The sequence below is a fragment of the Astatotilapia calliptera genome, chromosome 13, assembly GCF_900246225.1.
Source record: "Astatotilapia calliptera chromosome 13, fAstCal1.2, whole genome shotgun sequence".
NCBI lineage: Eukaryota > Metazoa > Chordata > Actinopteri > Cichliformes > Cichlidae > Astatotilapia > Astatotilapia calliptera.
In genome coordinates, this window is record NC_039314.1 from 516,308 (window position 1) to 534,510 (window position 18,203).

Consider the following 18,203-nt stretch of genomic DNA (forward strand, 5'->3'; position numbering starts at 1 on the left):
ATGTTTTTACTATGTTTGTCTTGAAGATGTAAGAAGATCACTGTTAAGTCTAATTGTTGAATGTTGCCATTGTGTTTCTTAAATTTGTACAGTCTTAGTTCAAGCAGTAGGATCAAAGCCATTCCTTTGATCCTGGCCACCTCTCCAACCACTCTGTGCTGGGGGAGGTTTTATTGTAGATACATCCTATCTGAAAGATCTGTTTCTTTTGATGTAAACTTCCTGGGTTTACGTGACACTTCCTGGGTTTACGACCCTTTGGTCAGCAGGAGGTCTGACACACACACACACACACACACACACACACACACACACACACACACACATTCTCACATAACACACACACACACACACACACACTCAGTGTATACATTTACATACAGTCCTTGTCTATGTAACCAAACGGGGTTGCAGGGGGAGGTGTTTTGTAAACTATTGTTTGAAGTTTGTCAATAAAAGGCAGCGAGAGGAGGCCACCATTGTGGTCATTTCGACGTGCTGGTCACAGATGGAAGGGCCTCCCTTGCGCAAGAAATCGATCGAACACTGTTGCCTTGTTTTTCTTTCATGGGAATAAGTCCTGGATACAGCGGGGTCTGAGTTTAGACCCAACAATCACATGGTGCTTTTTATTATTGTGTTGGTTTGTTTGCTGTCTCTTGGATGGAGCCCAGCTGTGCGTGGCCCCTGGGCCTGTGGTCAGAGTGTGTGCTGGATAATCCGGCCCAGGATGAGGCCAAACTGACATGGGATGAAATGTCTGTCACATAATTGAGCTTAGTGTAGTTTCATTTCTGCACAATTTAACAACAACCAAAACTTTGTTCTGTCTTTTCTATGTTATACTGTAGACTTTCTTTGATACTGTGTCCAAAAGGAGCAGCTTTTACTTTGAAGGGGAGCCGTCTCTGTTTCCTCTTCAGGTTGGATGATGGAAGCAAATTAGTAGCTGTGTCCCAAAACGTCGGCTGCATCCTCCAGAGGCTGCATTTGAAGGCCGATTACGTCACAGCCAGGCGATGAAGGCTGTCCGTATTTGTCGACTCCTTCAAATGTGCCCGACAAATGCGTCCTTCATTTCCCCGAATTTGAAGGATTCGTCGGGTGTGTCCTTCGTGGCCCACCATATCCCAGAATTCATAGCGCGGCCCAGCCAAATTTCAGCTGCCAACAATGGCGGCAGCTACTAAGTTTTCAAATTACTCTTATTAATCTTTCTGGGTCAGAAAATAAACTTTTAACATATTTTCAGGCGAGAAAGTAGCTGTGTAAACTTCAAATATCTGCTTGGTTTATCAAGACATCACATATTTGCAAAAGTGTGCCGACGTTTTCGGAGACGTCTGTTACCCACCCGCTCGCTAGCAAGCCGGGGGGTTCAATGGTCACTCCAGCCAGCGAGAGCAGCGGACGCCCGGCTTCATCGTTTTCAGACCCCGCTCTTTGGCTACTCAGGTTAAACATGATATATAAGTCACTCGGATAACTTAAAAATGTAATTGTTTGCCTTTTTTCTGTTTTATTTGTTCCAGAGTAAATCGGTTTGGCTGAGATCAAAGTTCCTCCGGGATTTTCACACAGCTGAATAAACGTTAAACAGGAAACTGATTAAACAGAAGTGTGAGACGGTCGAGAATTTACGCCAGTGTCCTGTTATATTTTAGATAGCAAGGAGCAGACGGCCGAGTTTATTAAACTCCACAAAGACAGCGGTGACGCAAATCTGAAGGCTAGACCGTCCCATTTCACAGCCTCGCACTTCCAGCCTTTTCGGTCTTTGAAGGACCCGGCCCACGTAGACCGCGAATACCGGGTCCTCCGAAGGATGCAGCCGACGTTTTGGGACAAAGCTAGTGTGTGATGTTCTTTCAGTGTTGCACTTTGTAGACGCTCCCTGAGCACTGGTCTCACAGCCAGCTGCACATAGAGACCAGTGTTGTTAGTCCAGGTCAGAAGATGACTTGTTGGAATGAAAATGAGCTTGTAGTTTGTCTGCTTTAATAATGTGACTGGAAAAAGGTGTTGGACTTCAAATATGTCCATTTCTTTCACACTTCACCTTTAAAAGTGAAGCCTTGTGGTTCCTGGAAGGAAAAACACGACTTTTTCAAGTCTTTGTCCTGTTTTTATGATAAATGTACGACTTTAATGTGAAACATTCAGAGTTTTTTCTCTTGTTGTGTTTGTTTGAAGCTGCTTCCTGTTGGCTTCAGCTGTTTGGAGTTTCCATTTTCTAAACTTCTACATTCTGAACCTTCTTCAGCTCTGAACAGATGATGAAACACTGAATGATTTCAAGCTCACACTTTGTCTAATAAACTTACATCTTTCATTCTTTATACAGATTGAGTCTCTGTGGTTTGTCAGAGATCAGCTGTGATTATCTGGCAGCAGCACTGAAGTCCAACCCCTCCCATCTGAGAGAGCTGGACCTGAGCTGCAACTACAAGCTGCAGGATTCAGGAGTGAAGCATCTGTGTGGTTTCCTGGAGAGTCCAGGATGTGGACTTGAAACTCTGAGGTCAGTCAGCATGTTTTAGTTGTGCTGAGATGAATATGATGTGAAAGTTGTGCTGACACTAAACTGCAGACATCAGGCTGATATTATACTGATCCACACTGAGGATCTTCATGGTAAAGTCTGTTTTCTTCTTCTCTGGTTTAGTCCATTGACTGCAGCAGAACAATGTTCACATTTCAAACAGTGAGACTCAACGTATGGCCCGCGGCCCACACGCGGCCTGCCCACCTTTCCTTATTCAGAGAGAGGGGACCCTGATTAACTGTGTAGTGTTCTTCCTCACAGTTCTAAGTATCAGACACAACAATGAATAATCCACAGCTGACTGTCTTTAGCAGGTCAAAGGTCACGGCACACAGCAGACAGTGGGAAATATTATAACTCTGATCATTTATCAGCACATATCCATATGTATAAAAACAAAGCTGACACTGTGAGACTTGATCAGAGGTGTGATCATCACAGCAGAGGCCTTTGTGTCAAAGTCACTGAGGATCAAACAGAAACACATGAAGCAGATTTTCCTGTTCTGGCTTTTTATAGCAGATAACCTTCAAAATATTCTGCAGTCCATCAAAAACTGAAGCAAACCATGAATCAACATGTGAACATGAGCTGATGCTGCTGAAGTGAAGCAAAGTTACAGAGGTTTGATTACAGACACAGCTGAGAGTTTGTAATCTGTCATCATTTTAAAAGGTTTACATTTCTTCAGTATATCCACATTTGCAGCTGGTACCTCAACCTCCACTTGTCCAACACAACTGCTGTCCACTGCCTCCATGACATTGTGATTTTGCTGTTGGTCTTCTGTCAGATCTTCATCAATCACTTCTGCACGGGGCACACCTTCAGACTCTGCAGCTGCATAACGAAAGCCTGTAAGATAAAATTAGACATAAGGTAAATGTACACCAATATTCCAATGACAGGTGTGTGATTCATCTGGAAGTTATGTGCGGATTAGTGTACAGTGATAGCAATTTAGTATGTTTTTAGAGGGGGGGGGGGTTGTTTACCTCCGATGGGTGCTCTTTTTCGCTTCCGTTGCGTACGCCTTGAGTGCCGGTCCGAGTCTGATACAGGTATGTCGTCATGCCCCATGTGCAGTGTTGGTGCCCAGTCTGGATTTGTTACATCCATTTCATATGCTGGTTTGCCTGCAATAATGCCAAATCATAAGCTACTCAGTCGACATGATGTGGTTCTGCAGCATCACACATTAGCATGTTTTATCTCATTATCTATGACCTCAGCACGTTGAAAATAACACTAAAAGCCTTTCAAGAGTGATATGAATTAATTTAGAACTCACCGGAAAGAAAATGCCGTGAGCAAACCAACAAAAAGCTGGGGATTGCAGAGAACTCGATATCCGCTCGTCTCACCGCTGCAATCCAAGCCTGACGTCTTTGTTTAGTAATATCGGATACATGGGATCCCTCACGTTGCCTCCAGGATGGAAAACGATGAAAAGAGAGCCCGTTATCCAGCTTCTTGCCTTCACGATCGTGTGATCTAACGTTGCAACCGACAACACAACACGTACGATCCATAGCTGAAATGGTATCCTTTGGCTGGCCTACTGTCATGGCGGAAGGGGGCATGGCCCATCTCCCGTGACATCACGCTCCAAAGCCCTATAGGTGGGAAAATGTACCATGTCGACCAATCAAAAATGATATGGAAACATGACATTTGGTTGTTTAGCAAAAGGGGGAAGTTTTAGGAGTGACCGGCAAGAGAGAGCGAGTGAGCGAAAGAGAGAGAGAGTTTTGATACGTGAGAGATTTGTGACGTTTACCGTGTTTGGTCTCAAGTTAGTTTGTTGTCTTGTGTATTTAGTGTGTAGCTGTTGTTTTGTTTTGTGTGTCAGTTCTACTAGTGATCGTCACAGTTGCTGCCTTAAAGCCAACAAAGGCAGATTGCAGTGTAAACGCTGAGTGACACACCTGCTGTCAGACCTGCAGGTTTATCCCTGTGCTGTTCTCATATGTGTTAGAGTGACACAAACTATTGTTTGACACCTGATTGTTCTGTAAATAGTTTGAAATGATTATATGAAAAACGTCTGAGCCTTGGCTGCATTTTTTGGTAAATAGTACCATATAACTTTGTTGTTTGCAAAACGTGTGCGTATTTTTAAAAATGTACAATCTCTATTTGCATTTCAAGTTATGAAGATGATTCGTTAAACATGTGTGTGGTTTTTACAGTCAAAATATCACTTTCTACTTGTATTTTAAATTTTGTCTGAATTTAGATAAATTGTGCTGATACAGTTGGTCAAAATGAGAAAATAACAGATTGGCAAGATAAACTGTTTTTAAAGGTAAAATATAGAGGCCACATCAAAAGTAGTCAAGAAGGGTTAAAGGCTAAAAGCAAAGTTGTCACCAAGTACTGTTTATATTTGTGTGTATTGCTGCAGCTTTTTTGAGTATTAATTTGGTGCCTTTGTGTGAAATAATGGTATTGTGAGTGATCCATATAGTCACAAAGAATAGCCACTTGTTTCTGTGCTACCAAAGTTCCCCGGCTTTCATTCAAAATGTGTTTATCGTCAGCACCTGCACATTAAACTACTTAAACATTATAAATGTCTTCAAGCTCACACTGAGGCCTGTGGGGTACTATCAGCCACTGAGACAGTACACACATTTATATGTGTTTGTATATGAATATTTCATACTTTAAGACTGCCTGTTTATTTAAGGGAGATGAACAAAATACATTGGAATTGTACAAAATAATATCATGGATGATAAATTAAATAGATTTTAAGTAGATGCTTGTGCATTCTTAAAGTCTTATATGTTGAACTGAACTATGTGATCTGTTCAAAGCCTTAATCTTAATTTGAAGTGAAATGTGCATTTTGAGTTTATACACTATGTATATAAGGCGACCGTTTCCTTTTGCAGTATTTTTGTGTGGTGTACTTTTCTATGTCTTAACAAAAGGGGAACAAAGGTGTTTAAGTTCACCTAGGATGATGTGTTTTAATTTTCACATGGTCTTGCTTGAATTTGACCCTGACAAAGGCGTATGAACTCTGTCAGCTGTTTGGAGTTTCCATTTTCTAAACTTCTACATTCTGAACCTTCTTCAGCTCTGAACAGATGATGAAACACTGAATGATTTCAAGCTCACACTTTGTCTAATAAACTTACATCTTTCATTCTTTATACAGATTGAGGGCTGTGGTTTGTCAGAGATCAGCTGTGATTATCTGGCAGCAGCACTGAAGTCCAACCCCTCCCATCTGAGACAGCTGGACCTGAGCTGCAACAACAAGCTGCAGGATTCAGGAGTGAAGCATCTGTGTGGTTTCCTGGAGAGTCCAGGATGTGGACTTGAAACTCTGAGGTCAGTCAGCATGTTTTAGTTGTGCTGAGATGAATATGATGTGAAAGTTGTGCTGACACTAAACTGCAGACATCAGGCTGATATTATACTGATCCACACTGAGGATCTTCATGGTAAAGTCTGTTTTCTTCTTCTCTGGTTTAGTCCATTGACTGCAGCAGAACAATGTTCACATTTCAAACAGTGAGACTCAACGTATGGCCCGCGGCCCACACGCGGCCTGCCCACCTTTCCTGATTCAGAGAGAGGGGACCCTGATTAACTGTGTAGTGTTCTTCCTCACAGTTCTAAGTATCAGACACAACAATGAATAATCCACAGCTGACTGTCTTTAGCAGGTCAAAGGTCACGGCACACAGCAGGCAGTGGGAAATATTATAACTCTGATCATTTATCAGCACATATCCATATGTATAAAAACAAAGCTGACACTGTGAGACTTGATCAGAGGTGTGATCATCACAGCAGAGGCCTTTGTGTCAAAGTCACTGAGGATCAAACAGAAACACATGAAGCAGATTTTCCTGTTCTGGCTTTTTATAGCAGATAACCTTCAAAATATTCTGCAGTCCATCAAAAACTGAAGCAAACCATGAATCAACATGTGAACATGAGCTGATGCTGCTGAAGTGAAGCAAAGTTACAGAGGTTTGATTACAGACACAGCTGAGAGTTTGTAATCTGTCATCATTTTAAAAGGTTTACATTTCTTCAGTATATCCACATTTGCAGCTGCTACCTCAACCTCCACTTGTCCAACACAACTGCTGTCCACTGCCTCCATGACATTGTGATTTTGCTGTTGGTCTTCTGTCAGATCTTCATCAATCACTTCTGCACGGGGCACACCTTCAGACTCTGCAGCTGCATAACGAAAGCCTGTAAGATAAAATTAGACATAAGGTAAATGTACACCAATATTCCAATGACAGGTGTGTGATTCATCTGGAAGTTATGTGCGGATTAGTGTACAGTGATAGCAATTTAGTATGTTTTTAGAGGGGGGGGGGGGTTGTTTACCTCCGATGGGTGCTCTTTTTCGCTTCCGTTGCGTACGCCTTGAGTGCCGGTCCGAGTCTGATACAGGTATGTCGTCATGCCCCATGTGCAGTGTTGGTGCCCAGTCTGGATTTGTTACATCCATTTCATATGCTGGTTTGCCTGCAATAATGCCAAATCATAAGCTACTCAGTCGACATGATGTGGTTCTGCAGCATCACACATTAGCATGTTTTATCTCATTATCTATGACCTCAGCACGTTGAAAATAACACTAAAAGCCTTTCAAGAGTGATATGAATTAATTTAGAACTCACCGGAAAGAAAATGCCGTGAGCAAACCAACAAAAAGCTGGGGATTGCAGAGAACTCGATATCCGCTCGTCTCACCGCTGCAATCCAAGCCTGACGTCTTTGTTTAGTAATATCGGATACATGGGATCCCTCACGTTGCCTCCAGGATGGAAAACGATGAAAAGAGAGCCCGTTATCCAGCTTCTTGCCTTCACGATCGTGTGATCTAACGTTGCAACCGACAACACAACACGTACGATCCATAGCTGAAATGGTATCCTTTGGCTGGCCTACTGTCATGGCGGAAGGGGGCGTGGCCCATCTCCCGTGACATCACGCTCCAAAGCCCTATAGGTGGGAAAATGTACCATGTCGACCAATCAAAAATGATATGGAAACATGACATTTGGTTGTTTAGCAAAAGGGGGAAGTTTTAGGAGTGACCGGCAAGAGAGAGCGAGTGAGCGAAAGAGAGAGAGAGTTTTGATACGTGAGAGATTTGTGACGTTTACCGTGTTTGGTCTCAAGTTAGTTTGTTGTCTTGTGTATTTAGTGTGTAGCTGTTGTTTTGTTTTGTGTGTCAGTTCTACTAGTGATCGTCACAGTTGCTGCCTTAAAGCCAACAAAGGCAGATTGCAGTGTAAACGCTGAGTGACACACCTGCTGTCAGACCTGCAGGTTTATCCCTGTGCTGTTCTCATATGTGTTAGAGTGACACAAACTATTGTTTGACACCTGATTGTTCTGTAAATAGTTTGAAATGATTATATGAAAAACGTCTGAGCCTTGGCTGCATTTTTTGGTAAATAGTACCATATAACTTTGTTGTTTGCAAAACGTGTGCGTATTTTTAAAAATGTACAATCTCTATTTGCATTTCAAGTTATGAAGATGATTCGTTAAACATGTGTGTGGTTTTTACAGTCAAAATATCACTTTCTACTTGTATTTTAAATTTTGTCTGAATTTAGATAAATTGTGCTGATACAGTTGGTCAAAATGAGAAAATAACAGATTGGCAAGATAAACTGTTTTTAAAGGTAAAATATAGAGGCCACATCAAAAGTAGTCAAGAAGGGTTAAAGGCTAAAAGCAAAGTTGTCACCAAGTACTGTTTATATTTGTGTGTATTGCTGCAGCTTTTTTGAGTATTAATTTGGTGCCTTTGTGTGAAATAATGGTATTGTGAGTGATCCATATAGTCACAAAGAATAGCCACTTGTTTCTGTGCTACCAAAGTTCCCCGGCTTTCATTCAAAATGTGTTTATCGTCAGCACCTGCACATTAAACTACTTAAACATTATAAATGTCTTCAAGCTCACACTGAGGCCTGTGGGGTACTATCAGCCACTGAGACAGTACACACATTTATATGTGTTTGTATATGAATATTTCATACTTTAAGACTGCCTGTTTATTTAAGGGAGATGAACAAAATACATTGGAATTGTACAAAATAATATCATGGATGATAAATTAAATAGATTTTAAGTAGATGCTTGTGCATTCTTAAAGTCTTATATGTTGAACTGAACTATGTGATCTGTTCAAAGCCTTAATCTTAATTTGAAGTGAAATGTGCATTTTGAGTTTATACACTATGTATATAAGGCGACCGTTTCCTTTTGCAGTATTTTTGTGTGGTGTACTTTTCTATGTCTTAACAAAAGGGGAACAAAGGTGTTTAAGTTCACCTAGGATGATGTGTTTTAATTTTCACATGGTCTTGCTTGAATTTGACCCTGACAAAGGCGTATGAACTCTGTCAGCTGTTTGGAGTTTCCATTTTCTAAACTTCTACATTCTGAACCTTCTTCAGCTCTGAACAGATGATGAAACACTGAATGATTTCAAGCTCACACTTTGTCTAATAAACTTACATCTTTCATTCTTTATACAGATTGAGGGACTGTGGTTTGTCAGAGATCAGCTGTGATTATCTGGCAGCAGCACTGAAGTCCAACCCCTCCCATCTGAGACAGCTGGACCTGAGCTGGAACAACAAGCTGCAGGATTCAGGAGTGAAGCATCTGTGTGGTTTCCTGGAGAGTCCAGGATGTGGACTTGAAACTCTGGGGTCAGTCAGCATGTTTTAGTTGTGCTGAGATGAATATGATGTGAAAGTTGTGCTGACACTAAACTGCAGACATCAGGCTGATATTATACTGATCCACACTGAGGATCTTCATGGTAAAGTCTGTTTTCTTCTTCTCTGGTTTAGTCCATTGACTGCAGCAGAACAATGTTCACATTTCAAACAGTGAGACTCAACGTATGGCCCGCGGCCCACACGCGGCCTGCCCACCTTTCCTGATTCAGAGAGAGGGGACCCTGATTAACTGTGTAGTGTTCTTCCTCACAGTTCTAAGTATCAGACACAACAATGAATAATCCACAGCTGACTGTCTTTAGCAGGTCAAAGGTCACGGCACACAGCAGACAGTGGGAAATATTATAACTCTGATCATTTATCAGCACATATCCATATGTATAAAAACAAAGCTGACACTGTGAGACTTGATCAGAGGTGTGATCATCACAGCAGAGGCCTTTGTGTCAAAGTCACTGAGGATCAAACAGAAACACATGAAGCAGATTTTCCTGTTCTGGCTTTTTATAGCAGATAACCTTCAAAATATTCTGCAGTCCATCAAAAACTGAAGCAAACCATGAATCAACATGTGAACATGAGCTGATGCTGCTGAAGTGAAGCAAAGTTACAGAGGTTTGATTACAGACACAGCTGAGAGTTTGTAATCTGTCATCATTTTAAAAGGTTTACATTTCTTCAGTATATCCACATTTGCAGCTGGTACCTCAACCTCCACTTGTCCAACACAACTGCTGTCCACTGCCTCCATGACATTGTGATTTTGCTGTTGGTCTTCTGTCAGATCTTCATCAATCACTTCTGCACGGGGCACACCTTCAGACTCTGCAGCTGCATAACGAAAGCCTGTAAGATAAAATTAGACATAAGGTAAATGTACACCAATATTCCAATGACAGGTGTGTGATTCATCTGGAAGTTATGTGCGGATTAGTGTACAGTGATAGCAATTTAGTATGTTTTTAGAGGGGGGGGGGGGGTTGTTTACCTCCGATGGGTGCTCTTTTTCGCTTCCGTTGCGTACGCCTTGAGTGCCGGTCCGAGTCTGATACAGGTATGTCGTCATGCCCCATGTGCAGTGTTGGTGCCCAGTCTGGATTTGTTACATCCATTTCATATGCTGGTTTGCCTGCAATAATGCCAAATCATAAGCTACTCAGTCGACATGATGTGGTTCTGCAGCATCACACATTAGCATGTTTTATCTCATTATCTATGACCTCAGCACGTTGAAAATAACACTAAAAGCCTTTCAAGAGTGATATGAATTAATTTAGAACTCACCGGAAAGAAAATGCCGTGAGCAAACCAACAAAAAGCTGGGGATTGCAGAGAACTCGATATCCGCTCGTCTCACCGCTGCAATCCAAGCCTGACGTCTTTGTTTAGTAATATCGGATACATGGGATCCCTCACGTTGCCTCCAGGATGGAAAACGATGAAAAGAGAGCCCGTTATCCAGCTTCTTGCCTTCACGATCGTGTGATCTAACGTTGCAACCGACAACACAACACGTACGATCCATAGCTGAAATGGTATCCTTTGGCTGGCCTACTGTCATGGCGGAAGGGGGCATGGCCCATCTCCCGTGACATCACGCTCCAAAGCCCTATAGGTGGGAAAATGTACCATGTCGACCAATCAAAAATGATATGGAAACATGACATTTGGTTGTTTAGCAAAAGGGGGAAGTTTTAGGAGTGACCGGCAAGAGAGAGCGAGTGAGCGAAAGAGAGAGAGAGTTTTGATACGTGAGAGATTTGTGACGTTTACCGTGTTTGGTCTCAAGTTAGTTTGTTGTCTTGTGTATTTAGTGTGTAGCTGTTGTTTTGTTTTGTGTGTCAGTTCTACTAGTGATCGTCACAGTTGCTGCCTTAAAGCCAACAAAGGCAGATTGCAGTGTAAACGCTGAGTGACACACCTGCTGTCAGACCTGCAGGTTTATCCCTGTGCTGTTCTCATATGTGTTAGAGTGACACAAACTATTGTTTGACACCTGATTGTTCTGTAAATAGTTTGAAATGATTATATGAAAAACGTCTGAGCCTTGGCTGCATTTTTTGGTAAATAGTACCATATAACTTTGTTGTTTGCAAAACGTGTGCGTATTTTTAAAAATGTACAATCTCTATTTGCATTTCAAGTTATGAAGATGATTCGTTAAACATGTGTGTGGTTTTTACAGTCAAAATATCACTTTCTACTTGTATTTTAAATTTTGTCTGAATTTAGATAAATTGTGCTGATACAGTTGGTCAAAATGAGAAAATAACAGATTGGCAAGATAAACTGTTTTTAAAGGTAAAATATAGAGGCCACATCAAAAGTAGTCAAGAAGGGTTAAAGGCTAAAAGCAAAGTTGTCACCAAGTACTGTTTATATTTGTGTGTATTGCTGCAGCTTTTTTGAGTATTAATTTGGTGCCTTTGTGTGAAATAATGGTATTGTGAGTGATCCATATAGTCACAAAGAATAGCCACTTGTTTCTGTGCTACCAAAGTTCCCCGGCTTTCATTCAAAATGTGTTTATCGTCAGCACCTGCACATTAAACTACTTAAACATTATAAATGTCTTCAAGCTCACACTGAGGCCTGTGGGGTACTATCAGCCACTGAGACAGTACACACATTTATATGTGTTTGTATATGAATATTTCATACTTTAAGACTGCCTGTTTATTTAAGGGAGATGAACAAAATACATTGGAATTGTACAAAATAATATCATGGATGATAAATTAAATAGATTTTAAGTAGATGCTTGTGCATTCTTAAAGTCTTATATGTTGAACTGAACTATGTGATCTGTTCAAAGCCTTAATCTTAATTTGAAGTGAAATGTGCATTTTGAGTTTATACACTATGTATATAAGGCGACCGTTTCCTTTTGCAGTATTTTTGTGTGGTGTACTTTTCTATGTCTTAACAAAAGGGGAACAAAGGTGTTTAAGTTCACCTAGGATGATGTGTTTTAATTTTCACATGGTCTTGCTTGAATTTGACCCTGACAAAGGCGTATGAACTCTGTCAGCTGTTTGGAGTTTCCATTTTCTAAACTTCTACATTCTGAACCTTCTTCAGCTCTGAACAGATGATGAAACACTGAATGATTTCAAGCTCACACTTTGTCTAATAAACTTACATCTTTCATTCTTTATACAGATTGATCGACTGTGGTTTGTCAGAGATCAGCTGTGATTATCTGGCAGCAGCACTGAAGTCCAACCCCTCCCATCTGAGAGAGCTGGACCTGAGCAGGAACAACAAGCTGCAGGATTCAGGAGTGAAGCATCTGTGTGGTTTCCTGGAGAGTCCAGGATGTGGACTTGAAACTCTGAGGTCAGTCAGCATGTTTTAGTTGTGCTGAGATGAATATGATGTGAAAGTTGTGCTGACACTAAACTGCAGACATCAGGCTGATATTATACTGATCCACACTGAGGATCTTCATGGTAAAGTCTGTTTTCTTCTTCTCTGGTTTAGTCCATTGACTGCAGCAGAACAATGTTCACATTTCAAACCTTCAAAGAAGAAGAAAAATCCTCCACTGGATAATTCACTGTGAAACTCTCCAACTCTTCATTCCACCTTAAAGTCTGTCTGACACTGAAATCCAAAGCAAAATGTGCGTTTGCTTTACAGACAGCAGTCCAACACAAACATACACACATCATCCAAAACACAGTCCAACATCCAAATCTCCTCCACTGCCAGCATGAATGATGGGAAAGAGAAGGAGGAACACTCTGACATTCAGGGTTAGAATGAGTTTCATGAAGCAGACTGTGAAGATCAAAGCTGCATTAGAAAGCTTACATGAATGAATGAGTGGACAGAAGTGGACAGAGATCATCTGAAGCACTTCAAAGGCTTTAAATCAGCACATTTCTCTTTATTCTTTATCAACTCTGTTAGTTTCTCTCAGTTTTCTGTGGAATGAAGCTAACAGCAGGCTAATAAGATGCTGACCAATAGGTTTCTATTAAAGGTTGTAATTTGTATATGAAAAAGTGCTTTGGCTCAGCAGGGATCAGCTTACAGGTAGAATACAGCTGCTGGATGGGATTAGCATGTCATAGCTATCTACCAAACTGCTAACTGGGGGATTTCAGGCCATCTATGGATCATTTTTGCTAACTGTTTATTCAGCTTAGGCTCACAGGGCTGCAGCCTGTGCCCTAGCTGTCATAGGGCAAGAGGCGTGGTCCACCTGCACAGGTGAGCAGTCCATCACAGGGCCAACAGAGAGAGACAGAGAAGCACTCTCTCACATCCACACCTACAGCCAATTTAGAAGCACCAATGAACCTAAGCAGCATTTCATTGGACTGTGGGAGAACATCCAACCTCCACAGAAAGGCCAACAAGCTTCAACCTACAACCTTCTTGCTTTAAGGCACTAGTGCGAACCACTTTTCCCCATTTCAGCCCAAATCCTGCATCTTCCTGTTTCTGACTCCAGGCCAGCTCCACTAACACTTTCTCATCAGACACTGCCACCTAGTGGAGGAAGTCTTAGTTCCATTTGAAGCTTCAGATTACAGTTAGTTCCTTTACAAAGAGGTGGAGGTGGTGGGGCCACAGCACCATCATCACTGAGTGCCATAGGACACTTAACCTTTGTTTCCATATGCTGGGAACTTCCTGTTGTTCCAAGGAGGACTGGAAAATGTGTGAAAATCTCCCAGTCAGTTCCTCACAGCACACTTCAATCATTTCCCTCCCACAGCATCAGGACCAGGGCTTTTTCTCTCTTTGGTCCCACTAAGAGATTTCCACACAAACACCTCATCAGTGGGACTCTCAGAGCTACCAGCCCTTTGCTACAATCACAAAGCTCTTCATTGAAATCAATGATATCAAAGCTGGAATCAAATGAGTCCAAGTCTTCTGCTGATTCAGCATCACATTCATCTTTGCTCCTTGTTCTGCATCCCCACCATGGACTTCATTCCTTTCCAAGCCAGCCTTGAGTGTCCTTTATTCAGCTCATCCTCTGCTTTACTTTTACACCTGATTTTAGCTGCTTTATCTCTCTTTCAACAAGTTTCTGTGCCTCAATCTTTTTCTTCTCTCCCTCATAACAAGACAGCTTCTTCTGCCTGAGAACATGTTGGAGTGATTTACTAATCCAGGGCTGCTTATTGGGGAAAATACTTCCTGTTTCCAAAGTAATCCCCATTTTTCCCAGAAAGAAATGTAAGTAGAAATCGATGATCTAAGTGAGAACATGAGCCTTTAACAATAGCAGCAAAATATCTCTCCAATCTCAATACTCCCTCTCTCGACCTCTGGAACACCAGAGGTCACAATACATTGTGTTGGGTCACTCCTCGGCCCACTCAGCTGCTTCCATGTCCATCCATGGCATCATGGACATCGGGGTCACCACTCCCGCTCTGACCCTCTCTAGCCGTCCTCTGGCTCAGCAAATCAGACAACCTCATGTCATCTAAGTGGTCCAGTAATAAACACCAGCTCCCCCTCGAGAACACTCCATGCGTAAGATTAGGTTTTTTCTGCGTCCCTCTCTTGTGGTCCATCATGCCTCGGGCCTCCAGGATCCTCACCCCCCTGTGGTCGCCGAGATCTTCTGTAAAGCAAACCAAACACCTTTTCCTGCACCTCCCTAACTTATCATCTTTGGGACTCTTTAATCAAAAGCCTGATCCTAATTATCTTCTTGACTTATTGACTTGTATTTATATATATTCTTCAACATTACTCATCATTTTAAAACTCTTAAAACGCTGCTTTCACGTCCCTGCATGCGTTTCCTGTCGCTTGCCTTATCTAATCATCAACATCCTGTACACAGAACTCTCGCTGCTGCAAGGCCTCCACTCTGACCTAGAATCTCCTTTCACAAGAAAATCATTATAAGCGCCTATTCTACTAAAAGATCCAAAAAAACAACCACTTTAATCAATTAAGTTTAAACATATAAGCAATTACTCCTGCATACATTTTATCACAGCTAAACGCTGCCTTGAAACAACTCCTGTGTGTTAACACTAACTTCATTTTAAAACTCACATTTCCTATGTTATAGCCTGTTTTTGGTACAGCCTTTTTATTTCATCTTGCTCCTTTGATGTAACAATACCTTCTCATTCTAGTTTATCAGACTTAACCAAAATATATGCTTTCCTTCCTTTGGTCCTTCTCTAAAGCAAGAAACTCCTATTCAGTTCCTCTTTTCTGTCACTTGTTACAGGGCCAGCTCAAGTTCAGTTAAACGCTAAATTAATTTGAGGCCTTTTGCCTGGAATCAATACTGTCATGTGTGTTTATGGACTCTATATGTCTGTAAGCGTGTGCAATCCTTCAATAACTCATATCATCCTCACAGTAGATTGGCTAATCATAGCGCTAGCCAAAGGCTCGTGACCCACAAGAGACGAATTGAGCCGCAACTCCCTTAAAGGCACAAAATGCAATATGTATAAAAAGTCATTTCTACGTATAAGCTCTCCCCTTTATCCTAAAAATAAATCTATGTAATATCTGTATGTGTGTCTTCTATTCATTAATGTAATTGTCAGTTATTTTCTCTCTTTATTTTACCTTCTTTTTGTTTACCTCTTTGTTTGTGACGTGGTCATCCCTAAACCATCCTGAGTTCCGGCTTCAATTTCAACCCAATTGTACCCTCTATTCTCGCAGTCGAACTCGTCTGGGCTTCACCTTCCCACTGGCCCCTGTGCCCTTCTCTTATGGAACGCCAGGACTGCCATAATGAATTAATTAAATACACCATTAAATAATTAATTAAATGTGGCAATAATTAATTAAAATTGGAATTAATTAATTAAAGAAATAGTTATTGACACATGTAATTAATTAATTATTGACACATTTAATTAATTATTTATGTATTTCACATTTTAATTAATTATTGACACATGTAATTAATTAATTATTGACACATTTAATTAATTATTTATGTATTTCACATTTTAATTAATTATTGACACATTTAATTAATTATTTAATGATATATTTATTTATTTCATTTTGGCAGTCCTGACGCCTGGCTCTCGTCATGAAATAATTTTATCTGTCAGCCTCACCCATCAAACTCAGGGGGCGGGGTTAACGCTGCCCATGCAGCTTCTCTAACATTTGATTGGTTGCCGTGCAAAGTAAGTCAAAACAGGTCGATCCTAGAAAATCGATTGCTTGTGTAGACTTGGGGCAGCCAGTTATCCCAGAATGCAGATCAAATCACAAGCAGCAATGGTGGTGGTGTAGTTTTAAAATACCCCGTTTTTCTGTCACCAGCTACACTTTTAACAGTGTTTTAGCCGCGAATGTCGCGACGTATGTCTGGTCAGGTTGTCAACATAGAACATGTTTGCAAAAGTGCTCAGATGTTTTCAGAGATTTCACTAGCTCTGCTAACAACTGAGCAAATCGGTTTGGCTGAGGTTAAAGTTAAGTTTCATAACTGCATAGTTTCACAGACGTTTAATGGTTCACTGGCACATGTGTTAGACTGAACTATCATCTAAATATCATCTGTTTTTTAATAGTTATTCAACTGTATTCTAAGCACCAGCTGTCTGTTAGAATGTGATTTTTTTTCTCTCTCTGTTGGCAGAGGTATAAAAATGCGCAGGAAAATCTGACATGCATGGCGAACTTCACCGACGATATTTAGGGAGGAATAAACACACATCAAACATAAATGAACCATTTGCCTGTCTCCATAATTGAGAGCATTTTCTCTTCTTATGTCAACACTCTCTCTTCTTTTTTTTTTTTTTTTTTCTTTTTCGGTCATGTTATGTTTACCTGTCAAAGGCTTGTTACAAACTATGAAACACATTGTGCAGACTTCTGGATGTTAGAAGAAAACTAATACTGCTCATGAAGGAGACTAAAGGCAGGAAGGTGTCCTTTAAAACTAAACATGTTAATAGGACCTCCCTGTTTATATCATAGTTTATGATATAGCACGTGTATTTCAGTAATAGCCTGCTGAGGCCACTATACGTGCTGGCCTCATATCAAATGTGAAGGCAGACTGAGTCTATGTTTGACGTTTTTTATATCTAATCTTCCTTTTCAAACATTTAAACAGCAGCGAGTCTGCAGCTGAGGGAATACAAACTCAAATTGTCGGAACAGGTTTGCTCGTTTCTTGGATTCATTTGGTGATTTATTAAATGTATAACTGTTATTCTAATCTGCTGCTGAGTCTCTTACACTTTTCTTTATGCTGTATATTTTCACGTCTCTGGAATAGTTGGCAGTTAGATAGTCAGCTGGGAAACTTTGTGTTAACTCATGGAGCTGAGGATATCGTGGATATGCTGACCTCGCTGCGTGGTGTACAGAGCGAGGTCAGCATGATTAATATTCACAATAAAAATATTAGCCGAACATCATGAAGTCTGTATGTGTTTCATAGTGTCGAACAACCTTTGTACAGTTAAAGCCAGCAGTTACTACATGACAGAAACACCAACGTTATCTCTTTTATGTGTTTATACACAGGTCACGCTGATTACTGAACAAAAACCCAAAGATCAGATGTCAAACAGATTTATTTGCTCTCTCTCCTCCTTAAACATGTTTTTAATGTTAGTTATAATTCAGAATTGGCGACTGAAACACGTAGGACACATAAGAACTTCAGGAAATAAAACACCGATAAATATAACCTCAGTAAAAGAAGTCAGCGGGGGTTACTACAGCTGTGTACCGGGGCCTGCGCTTTGTCGGTGGGATTGCTTGCGAGGCGAGCGGGTCTATCCCACGCTTTGCCGTGAGACTGGGCAGACATCTCCGAAATCATCGAAACACTTTTGCAAAGAGGCTGTATCTTGACAAACCGACCAGACACATGAAGATTAAACCACTACATTCTCGGCTAAAAAAACATTAAAACGGTATTTAGTGAC

General features: G+C 41.0%; 1 protein-coding gene and 1 pseudogene across 1 annotated transcript in view; one reads left to right on the top strand and one right to left on the bottom strand.

Annotated features, from left to right (window-relative positions):
* The window catches only part of LOC113035143 (protein NLRC3-like), a 312,272-nt gene that overhangs the window by 194,511 nt on the left and 99,558 nt on the right, over positions 1 to 18,203 (top strand). The gene's annotated exons all lie outside the window — the stretch shown is intronic.
* LOC113035137 (NACHT, LRR and PYD domains-containing protein 12-like) overlaps positions 1 to 18,203 on the bottom strand; it is a 257,654-nt pseudogene that overhangs the window by 172,682 nt on the left and 66,769 nt on the right.